The 16,047-nt window shown below is 35.2% G+C and overlaps 1 protein-coding gene across 8 annotated transcripts in view; it reads left to right on the forward strand.

Moving 5' to 3' along the window:
• The window catches only part of LOC106033952 (uncharacterized), a 233,281-nt gene that overhangs the window by 97,798 nt on the left and 119,436 nt on the right, over positions 1 to 16,047 (forward strand). For all 8 annotated transcript variants that reach the window (XR_010831916.1, XR_010831915.1, XR_010831917.1 and 5 more), the window contains exon 3: positions 10,162 to 10,234. The gene's annotated coding sequence lies outside the window, so the exon portion shown is untranslated. The remainder of the gene's footprint in view (positions 1 to 10,161; positions 10,235 to 16,047) is intronic.

The raw sequence follows: 16,047 nt of genomic DNA on the forward strand, positions 1-16,047 counted from the left end.
TGCCACATCACCATGACACTGATGCACAAATTTATTTTTCTTTAAGTTCTAGTTTCTGACTATAATTGCTGGATCAGTTATGCTAGATGGACAATGCTGTTTGGCACAAATACATATATAGAGTGCATTGCCAGTTTTCTCATCTGTCTTTCTTAAAATGAAAAGAATGAGTCAAGATATTGGATTTAGCAATTCTGCTTCCACTGCCAGCACATTCTTTGATCTCTTAGCTTGTACTGCAGCAAGGCAATCAGTTAGTAGGAACAGTAAACATACTTTTTATGATTATAAAAGCTACTCAAAAGGTGTAAGTTTCACAAATGAAAATCTTCTGTACAAATTACAGAATAATACAGAAGATTACAAATCTTCTGTAATTAATGGTTAAAAAAAAGTCTGTTAGTATTTCCATCCAAAAGTTTTGTAATAAAAGATGCAGTACTCAGCTTTAGAAATCAGTGTTTGTCTCCATGTTTTTACTGTTATTTTCTCTCTGCTTATCAGAACTATTGCTTTTCTACTAGAGAGATTGGAACTGACAGCAACCAAGTCTTTATTTTATGACTTGTGAATACTGAATTACTGATAATTGAAGTGCTGTTGAATAATGTTTATACGATGCCTTTCATCCAAGGGTTTCCAAGTGCCTTGTGCTCATCAAACTTCATTGCAACCATGTGAATTAAAAGGCAAAAAATTGTCATGGTAAGTTTTGTATGTATTCTAAATGCATGTGAGAATATAAGTACAAATATACAAACATAATCATTTAGCAAAGGAACTAGATTTGCCTAACTATCTATGCAAAAAATGATACCCCTTAAAAATTATTTCTCAATTTATTTTCAGACTTTCGTTTCAGTTTTTATTGGGTATCTAACTGTGAAAAGAGAATGTGCTTTCATTTTCTTTAATCAGATAGTGTCTGTTTTTAGTTTTCTTGTGGTTTTATGTTGTTTTTGAATGAGATTCCTTAGCTGCAGTGTAAAAATGCACTTTTATGCTAAAAGTAAAATTACACCCAGAGTTAGCCACTGAAATGCTGATATGTAAGGGGCCCTAGCATCATGAAGAAGTAGTGGTGGTGGACAGCAGTAGTGAGTCTGAAACACGTGATTGCTCCTGAAGGCAATCTAATCATTAAATCTCAAGCCTGTCAGACAAATGCACAGCTCTTTGTGCTTCCACAGAAAGTGATTCGGTGCTTCCCCCCACCATAACCTTACTACTCAGCACCTGCCAATGCATCTCCTTTTCCTATTTAAGAAATCTTATCAGAATCAAGTCAGACTTTTCATATATTAATCTGCAGTCTACTGTGACCTCTCATCATCTGCCTTCACTTCTGTAGCCAAGAGAGTGAACAGTCTGTCACAATATGTAGTTCTTTTGCGGAAGGAGTGGAGCATACAAATACTTCTGTGATATGTTAGTAGAAATTCAACTCTGGGTTATCCTGTGATTGTTGAGAATGCTAATGACGATTGGGCTATATTCCCCAGAAATTTCTCCTTTTGTGTCCATTCTTGACGTTCTTAGCTTCTTTACAATCACAGTGTTTTTTTAAAAAGGAGGCATTCATTTATTCCATGATTTCAAGGCTAGACTCTGGGATATTTGAATAACTGAGAATGTGTTGTAGTGTGCCCAATTGTTGCTGACCTATTCAAACATGGACTGGAAGAAAAGTAGCCAGGAATATTTTATCGTACAACCAGTGGAGTATTTCAATGGCCATTTCTTCTGAGAGATCCCAGTATGAAATGCTTTTCAAATAAAATAATTACTGATAATATAAATTTAATAATTTATTTTAAAATATTTTAATTTTATAAATAACTACAGTTACCATGCTTGCTACATCTAAAAAACAACAAGTAAGGGAAAACCCTGGAAACCACTATAGATACGATCTTAAGGCCTCAGTGCTTATTTAGAATTCTTCCAAAATCAGAAAGATATTTAGATACTGCCTTGGGCATCATTATAACATGTGACTGCCTTTTCTGACTGAAAATTTAACCTGATATTTGATTTTTAATAAGTAATGCAGTGATTTTTAATAAGTAACTGCCTAGAGTCAGAATAATTTCTATAGGTGTATTTCATTTTTGTGTTTCTTTTTTATGTTGAACTTGACAGTTTTCAAAAGAAATAGTCTGAGTTGTGGTAAAGAGGACACCTGCATCCCAATCAATATTTGTCTATATTTGCTAACAACTTGTTAACAGAGGAGAATATAAAATCTAATCCTTCTTAGAATTCCAAAGTTTGGAAAGTTAATGGAATACTACAGAAAAAAGTGTAGCATAACACAAGTAATACAAGAACAACATGCGTGCCTTGTCAAAATTAAATGCATTTGAGACATCAGTGAGTCATTAAAATGCTCAGCTTCTAATTTGTATTTGCATTTTGAACACAAAAGGGCCAGAACATTTTACATTGTTATTGCTAGGAAATATCTAGACACCTTAAGTTTTCTTCACTAGAGTCCATCCCCACCCCACATTTTTGTAGGTGGAATACAGCTGTGATACAGAAGTAATTTCTTGATAACTGAACATAATGATGGATATTGTAATGGAACCTTAACTAGCTAAACATTGAAAGCATTTGTATTGATAATTCTTTATGATTCATTCATAGGATGGAAATGAAGGTACAAAGATAGAATGCTACCACATTAAAAATTGAAAGCAGAAAAGCCCAAGTGAGTAATACCTCTTCTAAAAATGTAACACATTAATCTTGGGTCTGCCAGGAAACGTATATGGTCAGGGTTGAATGTAGAAATGGATGTAGGGTTTCCAGTGGATATATCTTCCTATTCAAGTAGTTAGCACTGTAATTCATTCAGTTAGGTTTTAGGAGGTGAAGAAACTATGAGGCTTTTTAGGGAGAACAGAAGTAGAAAAATGTGCCACAGGTACACACTTGCACACTATAGCAGATTGAGAACCAACTCATCTAACCCACGCTTCCTGTTGTACGGCAAAAAACTATTCATACCAGTGCATATGAGACGGATGCATCTCTGTCAACTGATGTCAGCTGATAGCTTTAACCTTGGTAATTTATATGTGCCACTGTAGTGTCTAAGCAATAGGTGTGTGTATTTGGTAGCAGTAAACTCGTGGTTTTGGTTGTTTAACTTCTAATATTCACAAGTGTCAAAGATTAAAATATGATAGCAAGACAAATTGCAGTTGAACTCACATATATAAGCAGCATTTCTCTGCATAATATCACATTCTCTTTAGAGCTGCTGTTGCTTAGACCTTTGTGTTGGAACTTAGCAATCATTTAATTTCAGTGACTTCCCTGATTCATAACAGGACTGCTTTGCCTTTCAGCATTGGAGCAAGGCCTGATCTATAATCCCTAGCACGCAGCTTGAAAGGCTTTGGCTTCATACCATTCTTAACCTTTTTACAGAAGTAAACACCTTGGTTTCCTTTTGAGAGGAGGTAATCTGCATGTTTTAAAGTATTTTCATCACTTCTTAAACTTATTTTAGCAAAACTTTTGTTTCACCTGAGAAAAGGCTATAGTTCTAATGGGTTTCAACCTCTGACAGTTTTTGAATGCCCATAAAAACTTTCCCAGTGGAAGATACATACAATGCATTTGCTTTCCGTAATTAGTTTTTGTGGATCCCTTCAATAAATAGTCCGTAGATCCCTGGAAAGAAAGACTGAAAACTGAGAACCACTGACTATAGTTTCTTCATATCAAAGAGTTTCAGATGGTTCTTTAAGGTCATTCCATTTTAGGTTTTAATACAATAATGCAAGTTTTCCTTGGTTTCAGAGTATTATCTAAAATAATCTGATTTGTTGTTCTGTTCTAAAAAGGAAAACACATTATAGGGTAATAACACCTCTCCTTTGTCTCAGGAATCCAAATGAGCATTGTTCTAATTTTGTAAATAGTGCATATTGTCAGCAGCTGTATATTGAGAAAACATATTCATAAGACTGTTAGATATGCACATATGTTATATCTACATACGGAATAAATCTTTGAAGGAACTCTACATTTGTAACCCAGAAGGATAGTTAAACATGACTCATTCTGTAATTAAACTGAGGGAATATCTGCCAAAATATTTGTTAACGTTTGCTCAATTTAGATTTGACTGAGATTTTTCGTTCTTTTGCCATGCTTTTTTTTTTTCCTAAGATATTTTAACAATGTATTGACGCTCAGAAATATTCACAGAAGTAAAATCATGTCCCATGTTAAGAGAATAATTTAAAAAAAGGAAAAATGTCTTTGTGACTATATATAGAATAATCCTTTCATTTCATCAGATGGCATTTGTTTTCAATCTTTTTTATTCCAGCCTCTTTTTTAATTTGTTTTGAAGAACTGTGTTAATCCAGTCTCCAATCACGAGACAGAGAAGATTATATTGTTCTTATGCATTCAAAATTTCAACTTTTGAGTAATGAATGAATGCGGTGCTTCCAAGTAAAATATTGTAGAGGCATTCAATGGGATTATTTGTGGTCTTAGAGGTCCAGTGCACATCCAGTTGCATGCACAGGACCGAATACTAGAAGCAATATAACACGTGGCACTAGCAAAAAGGAGTGAGGGGACAGAAGGACAGATTCAAAGTCCATTGTGGCCAGATGACTAAGAATGACACTGATGCACTCAGTATCAAACATCCCATAGGTAATTTATCAACAGAAAATAATAATGAAAATGATTTTTGTGTTTATAAAGAAGCATCTCTGTTCTGGAGTTAGTAATACCCACTGTTAGAGCATGTAGTTTTATAATCTGTAAGAACAATCCTTGTTTACACAGTTGTCTCATTAAGAAAGGCTTTGTAGTTGATTATAATTAGAAACATATAACATGTAGAATTACTATTTGGTTTTTCTCTTGGAATAGCACACTGTAGTCCCTTGGCAACCCCTTTTTCAGGGTGAGGACTGTATACACTAATGCTGAGCTTTATTTAAATGGAAGTGTTCTAAATTTTCCGATATGAACATTAATCTTAGCAACTTTGATACTTATAAGAGTTGCAGGGAAATACAAAACATTTCTAGCTGGGCAGGACAACGCATCGTCTTAAAGGTGTTTTAACACATTTACATGTTTATTAATTCTAAAATAAGAATATTCTCTTACATAGTGCACAAAGCGTTAAATATAGGTACTATAATGAGTTTTTATTTAACCTATCAGTATTAGCAACAGAGTGTAACGGATGAAGAATTCTTAACTCAAGAGTAAAACATATCAGACATCTGTCACTCTGGTTGAGGTGGAGGTATATCAGAAGCCTTTTCTGTTAGCAGCATTGCTGGAAGAGCTCTGCTCACGTACTTTAGGAAAGGATCCTTAGTTAAGTTCAACCTGTGTAACAAAGCTCCTGTGCTCATTAGCAGATGCTGAAGTGCCTTGCCCTCTCTGAAGTGTTTAAATTGAGTCTTTGGGCTGATGTGTGAAGGTTGAAAGGAACATTTTTCACCATATGCTCTCTTCACTGTACTGTTCTAGTGTGTCTGAACTTGTTTTGAGCTAAGGCAACTAAGTGAGTAATGATACTGCTTTTAACTTGGTCCATGCAAAATTGAGACTGTATCTGTACCATATTCTGTCTTCCCAAAGAAACCTACCACACCAAGAAATGTGTTTGGTTAATGCTACTTTGCAGACAGGGTTGTGTACATGAATACTGTGGTTGTGAGGTAAGATTTTCTATGACTTGTTAGTCTGGACTGAAACTACAAAAATGTATTTGCATAGCATCCTCCCTTAAATTTCCTGTACACAAGAGGAGATGAAGAATTCCTGTCGGCAGTGAGGGAGAAGGACTGTATGCAGCAGCTGTGCTATGGGCAGCAAGGGCCACACATATGCTCTTATGTTTTCTAAAATGCAAAAGGAATATTTTTTCTTTGTGATATGTGTATTTATACGATTGCTGCACTGCCTTGTGATGATAATGTCATTCACTCATTCACTGGTCACTTAGGTTACTGCTTTGTGTTTTCCCTCTTCTCTTTTAAAGCATCAAATCAGCACTTAACCATTTCTTTCATCCAAGCAAGATAACATAAAAATTGTATGTAAACAATTTATACTTGATAAAGTTTTGGTGACTCTCTCAGCCACTGCAACTGCGTAACACTGCATTTGTGTAAAGTGTATCTCACTGCCATTATAAATATTAAATGTGGTATAAATAGATACTGAAGTATCAGGAAAATTACATGCTGGGGAAGAACCCAGGAAAGCCTTCTGGAAGGCTAGTGGAAGCATGCAGTCGAACAGAGAGAGTATTTTCTGTTCTGAGCTCTAAAGAACATGACAAATAGCAAGCGGTTGCTGAGTGTTTTTCAGCAATGGATTGCGCTTGTCAAGTAGCTTAGTACAGCATAATCAACAGATTTGAAATTTCTCTGATTTACACCTAAATCCTTTAGAAACCATTTATTACGGAAGCTGCAATTTGTCTTGTGAAATTTAATGTCATTCTTGGCTGACAAGGCAAACATATGTTCTAAGAAGGGACAATCAGTAAAAAAGGAAAACAGAATGTGAGTCTCATTTTACTTTGAGAATATAAGTGCTTGCATTCTCTCTCTTTAATGCATGTTTAGTGCATTAGACCCTGCTAGCTGCTGCAAGAAGCTTTCTTTGGCATAGATTTTTCTTACACAGCTTCTTTTCTGGATGAATGTTGATGTTTTTGGTTGCAATGACCATTAATTTCATTTTTTTATTCTTCGTCTCCTTGTGCAAACCCTTCTCAAGCGGCAACACTTTCACAAATGAGAATAGAATTCACGAGGTGGCAGGACCTCAGAGTGTTTTACTTGTTGGAGTCCTTTTGTATGTAGCTGAAGGTTTTCTGTAAAAGCTTTGCTAGGAAACATATGGAAAAGTTTGTATGTTTACAAGTAAGCTCCCGTTTGGCAGATATTAAATAGGGCAGTAGTTCACAACAAGGTAAACATCTGCAACAATTACTTGTAAAATCATCACCATGTGGTATTTCTGAGAAACAAAATGAAGCAGCTGCTGCTCTATTATTGACAGTTTCCTTTGAAAGCTTTTTTTTTTTTTTTTGAATGGAAAACTGAAGATAGTGTTTTTTGGTTGCTTTGCTAAAGTTCCTCTTAACCAAAGACATTATAACATAACAGTAAAGACGTGTTTTACATCTGGGATTCATCCCCCGTCTTTCGCCTCTGGATTAGGTCTGGACATCAGCTGGCAAAAAGAAATAGGCTCCTCTTGGAGCCCATTGTGGTTATGATGTATTTCATCATTTGGCAATTTGGATTAGGTTTTCAAAAGTCCAAATATAACCCAAATGTCCTTGACGTGACCGTATATGGAACATTTTTAGCAACATACTCTGAGTTTTAGATGATGTATATGCAACATGGTTATTCACTTCCTAGAAGAAATAGTTTGTCTCTCTTTAAGAAAAGGCTACACTAAGCAAAGGCATCACTTTTTTTTTTTCTCTGAACACGTCATTCTTCTGACACCAGCTGCATGCTACCTTCTGTTAACCCAGTTTTAATTTAGTAGGAAATATCTGAACCAAGAATTCTGGTACTTGCAGCAAATGTGGTACATTTAATATTTCCAAAAATGAACCTGGAATCTAATCAGAACCATTAGATGTTATCCTGCTTGCTCTGCTAAATCTTCTTAAATGTATCACTGGAACAAAACCTATGGCCCTTAAGGTAGTATACAAGCAACAGAAAACAAACAACAACAGCAACAACACATAAGAAGTGGTGTTACTTGCTATGTATAGTAAGGTATATTATAACACCCAACACAATGTAGATAAGGGAGGTCCATTGAACTAATATGTCTGATCTCTATGAGAAGTAACTAGAATACATTCAGCAGACCCACACACTAAGGATTAAAAAACATACCTAGGGCATGACATGTAAAAAATCAGTTTATTCTTTAAATGCTAATTAAAATATTGTGTGAGGATCAAGCTAGCTAGCTGAGAACACTGGGGTTTGCAAGGTTGATTTGTTTGTTTTCAAATTGCTTTCAAATTTCCTACAAGGCAAAAAATGCTGTTATGGGATGCCAATGTATGGTATTTCTTAAATAAATATTCTCCCAGGGCCTCTGGAACAAAGAAAATAAATCGATACCATGAGCGTTATTGTTGCTATTGGCTGCTAGAAATCCCAAGTCTAGCACTGTAATTGATACTGTGAATCTAAGGATTTTGGCTTTGTGGTTTTGTAGTAAAAAAAAATCATCTGCCTGTCATCTGCCTCCTGATCACCGTGACAAACTGGCACTGGGTCCCCATGCTCCCTCTGCTTGAAAAATCCTGAGGTTTGCCCTGGGCTGGGAAGCGTACAAGCCAAGAATAATTTCTATGGAAATTCACCAAGTGAATTTGCTTTGTAGCAAACTGTCTCACAAATACTTCCTGAAACCAACTTCAGGAACCAACTTCAGCTTGACTTTGAATAGATTTTCTGAACGGGTCTAGACCCTCGTGCACATTGAAATAATCCATGCATGGTTTGTGGGAGTTTTGTCTTTAATTCAGCAGGAACTCATCAAAGTAAAAAATTTGAACAAAACACATAGGTATTTTATAGAGAAACTTTGCTTTCTAGAAAGTTTCCATGTGCTTCAATAATGGTGCAGGAATAGTCATGATAGCAAGGGGGAAACATGAAGGAATTTTCTGGTTGTGTTGAAAAATGTGGATGAGAATCATACAGCTCACAGTTGAAGTTAAGCAAATCAGCCCTTGGTCCAGGATATAATTTCAGGCAGTGAGGCTGATAAGTGTGACTTATGACTGAACTTACCAAAAAGACACTGGACTTGTCCCGTGAAATTCTCAAGGCCATATTGATTCTTTGTCAGAATGGTTTGGTTTATTCATTGTGACGATGGAGAGACCAGTCAGGTTGGATGATTGGCATTGGTCCTTTATGGGAACAAGTTTTAGGGCCTTGACTGTTATTTCATTTTCCTTTTGTTTTTCATGACTCCTTAGCATCACAGGATTGTTTATTTTGCTAGCACACATTAAGAAACCTCATTCAGATTGTGAATACAGCAGAATCCAATGCCTTGTGTATGCATCTGTAGCACCAAGAAAAAAAAATCTCTAACAAACATTTTCTGTCATGCATAACTTGTTTTTGAATTCCCTCCATTCATGGAAATGAAGATCAGAATGAAACTGTCAAGAGCTGTCAGAACACATTTTTCAGAGTTATACTTAAACAAACAAACAAACAAAAAACCCCAGCCCTAATCCTTAAACAATCAGTAGAATATCCTTTAGAAGTGGGGAGGCAATGCTTTACCTGTATTATCCTTGCAGTGACAGGAATGTTATCAGAATTCTATGTCTGGTTCCAGACATAAAAAATGAGAGCAAAATATTGAAAGGGAAAGAGTTATGAAAAAACTAAAATCTCCAGAAAATAGGGCTTGTAATAGTAGATTAAACTTAATATGGTCTCTTCATTCAGGAAAAAATAAGAGGTAGGTTGGCCTTAGTCCAAATATATCTGTCCCTACTGAGAAGGTCTGACATCTGACAATGTCCATGTATTTTATTATGTTTTTACTTTTGAGCTGTAGGATTAGTTGAGATATTTACAGCATACTAGATTACAGTACATACTAGAAGTTAATGTAGTCTGAGTCAACAGTTCTCTGATATTCAGTCAGCTACAATTCAACTGTAATTGTGCCTTATAAATTCATTTTAAGTAGTAGTAGTGATTTGTGAGAAGGTAGATTAAGGGCATTTTCAATGTAACAAGACTCTGTTACTTGCTTCTATCATTAAAATAGAAGTATTTTCTTATATTTGCAATAATATTTCAGTAGAATGAGGAGAGTGTGTTGGCTGCCGAAGAAAACTCTGCCAGGAATCTTTCATTATCCATGTAAACCTACACAGACGTTTCCTTGAGTTGCAACTGTGATAGTTCATTTTATCATTCAACTGGTAGACTAAAACAGTATGTTGAAGGAAATACATTTCTCTGTTATATTTTACATTTATCTATTTAGTCATAACATGTTTTGCTTTGTTCCAATTCACCTTGCTGTAGTAGTTAGGGACAAAGAAAGTGTAGATCATTGTTTGTTTTTTTTTTTTTTCAGGTTCTATAAATATTATTATCCCACATTTGAAGAACTATTAAAAACTTGGAATCTAGCAAACAGGAATGTTAATGTAAGTAAGAAGTTGAGTTGGTAGTTCAACAGTATATATACAAAATCGTCTCTTTTGTGATTTCTCAAGCATAACTGAATCCCTAAGGGAAATTATGCTTGGCCAGTCACTATGGTGAATATCCAGAAATACTGATAAAAATAAAAGAGATAACTGGTCTTGTTTTGGTAACATTTTCAGAGTTTTTTTTGTTTGTTTGTTTTGTTTTGTTTTGTTGTTTTTCCCTTCTTCTTTAGTTTGTGCTGGTAGCAGTCTACCAAAACTTAATTATTTCAAATTGTGGCATGTAAGAAAACTGCTTTCTCTTAGCTTTAAACACTGGATTACTTCTGTTCTTATCTTATATTTGCTGTAATCATTTTTCTTTTAGTAAATTGCTTTGGGCATTACACTTCAGGCTGAAATTTTAAGGGTAATTTTTGGTAAATGGGACATCATTTCTTCTAACATGCTTTCCTCCTTAAAGCTGTTTCTGCATTCACATTTTAGAACATTTAATTCATCTTTAACTCAGAAATGACCTTTGTCAGCTGTCACTGTCAACTAGGCATTACTGCTCTTGACAGTTACTGTCAGTTCCGAAGAGATGTAAATCCCTATGCTATCTTCAACAGGGCTGGTAAACTCAGCTTCTCTGAACTGTGGAATATATCACGGAATAAAAACAACCACCCACATGCACAGTAAATACTATTTCTTCAGAAAATAACTTGCCCTACTTACTATCTAAAATAGGGACAAATATTTAATGTACCACATAGTTAAAATAGATTAGAGTGACATTTAGATCACATAATAAAAGGAATGGTGAAAGGTCCATATATTCTGGCTTGGTCAGAGATTCTGTATATTGCAGTTAAACACGAAAGGATGAGGAGTTTGGTGTTGACTACTGGAAAGAGCTAATCAGCTTTTTGAGAAAGGAGTAACATTTTCAGTTAATCCATCTGTTTCTTAAAAGTACTGGCAAGCAATGGAAAGGTTCCTAATACTTATAGTAAGATTAATGAAAGAAAATCAGATTAATGTTTAAGATTAATGTAAGATTAATGTAAGATTAGTGAAAGAAAATGAAATATCAGGTTTCATTAAAAGCTAAAAGGTCGTATTAGCAAAAGCCATCTGAGTAAATAATTATTTCAAATGCTACACCATAGTTTCTGATTTCTGGAGTCAAAAACAGTGCGTAAGGAACAATTACCAAGGATTGAACCAAATCACTTGAGAAGTCCCCTAGAATATTCACTAGGTTGACAAATTAAAGGACAAGCCTGATTCAGAATTACATAATCCTCAATTTATTTTTTAGTTTCTCGTGTGGAAGTGGAGGAAAGCACTAGAAGCCAAGATAATGCCTTATTTTTTTTAACATGATCATGATTTTTGAAAAATTTTGAAACATAAGAACATGTTGAGGAAGTTAGACTGTACTTAAATGTAGTGAATGATTTGGGACCCAATGACACAGGTTTATTGTTGGTCAGAAAGCTTCACAAGCCAGATAAATCTGAGAATAATCTCTCTTAAATGTGTGTGCCCAAGTATGCCTAAGTTTGTGTGTGCATGTGTGTGTGGATGTCCAGAGAAAGAGAGAACTCTACTCACATACATTCAAGAAATTAATTTCATATATTTATTCTGATTTATTTGTTTTGTTTTTCTGAATCAAGGCTGCTAGTGCCTTCCACTGCTGTTAAATCCCTCTGTTATGGACTTGGGATAGTTTCTCAGGCAAGCTAGAAGACAGATGCAGAGCAGGAGAAACTCACAGATGAATTCTTCTTCCTTTTTGTTCTGCATGACTGTCCTAGAGGAGTAGAATATGAGGGGAAAAGGCGAGCTGTTACCTCTTTTCTCTACCATTCTAATTTTCTTCCTATTCTTAATCTGTTGGTTTACTGTGCAATCTTGGAGAATCAGGGAGGAAAATTGTGTCTGAGAGTGATGAGTTTTCTTTTTCACTTGCTATGTACCTCTTACTTTCAGTGTCTGGCCTTAAAGGTAAAACCTCTTTTACTACTAAGAATTGGACAAAAGAGGGAAAATAGTTATTTCTGTAGCTATTGAGGAATATAGTAAACATAAGATTTGATCAGGGAAAGTTTTGTTAATGACTGGTCTACTGTGCTATTAACACTGCCTCTTGGGAGGAAAAGGGAGTTTAAAATTCATGGTACTTTAGAACTGAGACCTGACAGCAGGTGAAACTGCAGGGACTGGTAATGAGAGATATTTTGATACCAGCAACCCAGTAAGTGATAGCTGATTGCTCATCTTTGCTATGTATTTTCATGTTTAACCTTGCATTTTCTACTCATGCTGTAAACATCATTTGTAAAATTTCTGCTCTTCAACTGCAAAACATTGTATGCAAATGTTTTCTCTATATTTTATTCTTCTCGCTAACTACTGTCTGATATTGTATGTAGAAACAAAAGGGGTAGCCTTTGTATGTGAGGAAAATGCTTTTAGTCTTCCCTACAGACTAGCAAACAAATAATTTCAGTTCCAAACCTCAAGAGATGTGCTTTTCACATGCATACACAGTAAATTATGGACTGGGAGATTTATTCTTTTCAGACTAACACAAGAACTGTAAGCTATGTACAAAACTGAAAATAAGGGGAGTGATGCTTTGCTTCCGTGTGATTGACATGGGGGAAATTTGCTGTAAGATCTGTGGAGTGAGGAAAGAATTATCATATTGTCTTCTGTTTCTTCCTTGTCATAGTGAAATATCTAAGAAATTATTCAGCTTTTAAGAACAAAACTCTTACAATGAAACCTGAGATTCAGTTGGGCTAGAAGTGGGCTGCCAACGGAGAGTTATATATGGTTTTCTCTCTGTGTTTCTTTTGGGAATTCCAAACCATCAGAGAAGTCAAATCTTAAAAGCTTCAATAGGCTGACATTACTGATTAATAAGAAGCTGCTTCCATAACCCAAGAATACTAAAAGCTAAGACCAACCTAATCCCAAATGAACAATCTTCACTTTAAGAGTCTTATTCCACCATAAATCCACAGGTGCATCTTTCAGTGATGTCAGTGGGAATTGTCTGGTAGGCTAGAGTAGTATCTGTCCCTAAGGCATCAGATGATTTAGATCTTGAAGAACAACTAATAAAATAAACATGTAGCGGTTGAGACAATTTAGTCATTTCACGAACGTTAAGTGCCTTTTACACACATGAAATAGCTACAAAAGGAATAAGGTATTGATTTTAAAGTAAAATTCCATACAAGATTTTTCAGAGAAACAATCTGAAGATATTTTAAAAATGTTATTAACATAACTAACACATAGCACATGAAAATTTAGTTGTGATGGTGAAACAGAAGGGGTTGCTAACAGTCTGAATTATCACCCAGAGAAAAGACTCAGACCTTTTTTCCCCATGGATGTGCCTTTTGCCATTATCACCTTTTTAAAATACCGCAGACTATATACCACAACCACAGCTGTCTCCTTTTTCCTTTTCCTGACTTGCCTATTTATTAGGTTTTTGGCAAATTTCCAGCCACCTCCAGCAGTGATAGTTCATTTACGTTGTATAGAACAGGGCACTCTTTCAAGTTGTGAGATTAATTTGAGTTGGTGTTGAGAAAATATTTCAGAATTTGGACCCAGATTATCAATACTTTTTTCTTTTTTTTTTTTTAATTCAGTTTGGGATTGAGATTTGAACTTAATTTTATCCACCTCTAGTTCAAATTTTGAAGGGAAATTATTATATGTAACTTCAAATGCCTCTCTTTTTCTCTCTCTCATCAGCTGTCACAGAGATTCCTGATTTTTCTTATGCAACCCAGCCATACTCCAGACTGCTTGTTTCTCTTGAAATATACATGTAAACAATCTGAGAAAGAGTAGAGAACAGGAGCAGAAAGTATATCAGACTAGAGGCAACAATGCTATATAATTACCTTGGGAATTATGGTGCTGAAAAATTTTTCATGTTGGAAAACAGCTACAGTGTTGTGAACAGCAAATAAGAAGCAAAATTTGTCTATCAGTATCATGAAAATCATCATAGAGAATTAATGAAATTCGAGTAGTTCTGTATCAATGACAATAAGAATATGATTGATTAGTTCAATACACAGTAAGTTAAGAAATACCATTTAGGGATGATGAAACTCCCAGAAATACCTTTTGTAATAGTAAAGAATGACTGATGTACCAAAAGGCTAGGCAGACGATGCAAAAGATTAATTTGTGCAGCTTTGTGAGAATAGAACCTGTGGGCACACTGTCCCCTAGGGATCGTATAGCCTAGCTGAATAGCCACTGGCCTTTTTATGACTTAAATGACAGAATATTAGGCTGAAATTTTGTAATTGAAAACGAAATTACTCCTGTATGGCTTTTATTGTACTTATTCAGCGGTAATTGATGTCCTTAGATCTGCCCTTAGATCTGCCATTATCTCTTAGTTAAGAGGTTAAACAAACATGAAACCAAAAGTTAGTTACAGAAACTGTTTCGACACCCTCACTCATAAAATGTAAATCTCTTAAAGAAGAAAGACCTGTTGAATGAAGGTATTATTACTTTGTGACCTACAAAGTTGATTAGAGAAGTTCCTTACGTTGCCTGTAAAATTTGGGATAGTGCTTAGTGAATGTCTCTAGGTGTAGATACTTCACTGTTCTGTTAGGAAGTGGCTCTAGAGCTTAAGTAAAAACATTGTATTGCTTGAATCAAAATCCTCAATATGAGGATAACAGCAAGGCCTGTTGTACTTAATGATGTACTGTATTTGAGCTAATATCTTTTGGGAAAGACCTGGAGGTTTACAGTGCCTCTCTGAACTAAGCAGCTGTGTTACAACATGTTTTCTGCAAGGTGAACAGTAATTTGCATCTAGTACTGAGTTCAGTGTACATAGTGTGGTGAAGGTGACATCTCCAAAATGATTTGATAGTTTCTTGCAATGACACCGAAACTGAGGTCTGATTCAGTAGGTGAATGCCCTTGATTTGTCTTTCTCTACTCCATTAGATTTTCTGTTGCAGACAAAGCCTGAAGACATTGTAATACATTGGTAAAGCTACAAGTCTGGCAGATATCGAGTGAAAAAAATATACCCTCTAAACCAGGGCCTGCACCATTTTTCATATTAAGGGATTCTCTGCCAATGCTAGTTTATTGGCTATTTTATCATTGTACTTAAGAAACTGCAAACTTAAGATAGTGTTGTCACAACTTGTGATAGTTGATAGATATCACAAACTTGTGATAGAGTAGTTAATAAAAATCGTAAACTGCATTAAATACCATTAATTTACAAATCAGTCTTCAGAAGGGTTATCTATTGAAAAGTCTCTTGCTTTGTTGCTTACTGGGATGCCATTATCCCCCTGAGTATTTCCAAGAATACTAGAAAGGTTTAGACAGCTTTTGAGGTAAACATTTCAGATGACACTCTTTTTCTACTGTTGAGTGTACACGAGTTCTTCTGGTTAACCCAAGGCAACTATCACTTGTTTTTCTTCCAGTTCAGTTGATCAGTGGTTGATCTGACTCATTTTCACCCATCTTTAAAATGAATTTAGAGCTTTGAAACAGTCTTTCAGAACACCAAATCACAAGAGAGAGAAATACATGTTGGAATCTAGTATTATGTCTAAAACATTTTCCTATTCTGAAATCTAAAGTGAAGAATCTAGTAATATAAGTTTTATTTATGTGTGGTCTTTTGCATAACTGCTGAAGAAATGGCAATACATTGTAAAACTAGAGAGCTGCTTCCAACTCCCATGTCCCTGTGGATGATAATGCCATTTCTTTACAGGGAAAGTATTTTTCCA

Source organism: Anser cygnoides, chromosome 5, assembly GCF_040182565.1.
Source record: "Anser cygnoides isolate HZ-2024a breed goose chromosome 5, Taihu_goose_T2T_genome, whole genome shotgun sequence".
Lineage (NCBI taxonomy): Eukaryota > Metazoa > Chordata > Aves > Anseriformes > Anatidae > Anser > Anser cygnoides.